We start from the raw sequence: 305 nt of genomic DNA, 5'->3' as shown, positions 1-305 counted from the left end.
ATACTAAAAACATACTAAAAACAATGCCAAAAAGCGTACAAATTATCCGCTCATCACAATGCCAAACTTAAATTGTTGCTTGTCCTCAAGCAACTGAAAATCAAATAAGATAAAAAGAAAAGAATATGCAATGAATTCCAAAAACATCCATGAAGATCAGTCTTAATTAGATGAGCGGGGCTTTTAGCTTTTTGCCTCTGAATAGTTTTGGCATCTCACTCTATCCTTTGAAATTCAGAATGATTGGCTTCTTTAGGAACTCAGAATCCAGATAGTGTTATTGATTCTCCTAGTTAAGTATGATG

Source organism: Arachis duranensis, chromosome 9 (assembly GCF_000817695.3).
Source record: "Arachis duranensis cultivar V14167 chromosome 9, aradu.V14167.gnm2.J7QH, whole genome shotgun sequence".
Lineage (NCBI taxonomy): Eukaryota > Viridiplantae > Streptophyta > Magnoliopsida > Fabales > Fabaceae > Arachis > Arachis duranensis.
Note: the sequence above shows the minus strand (reverse complement) of the source record.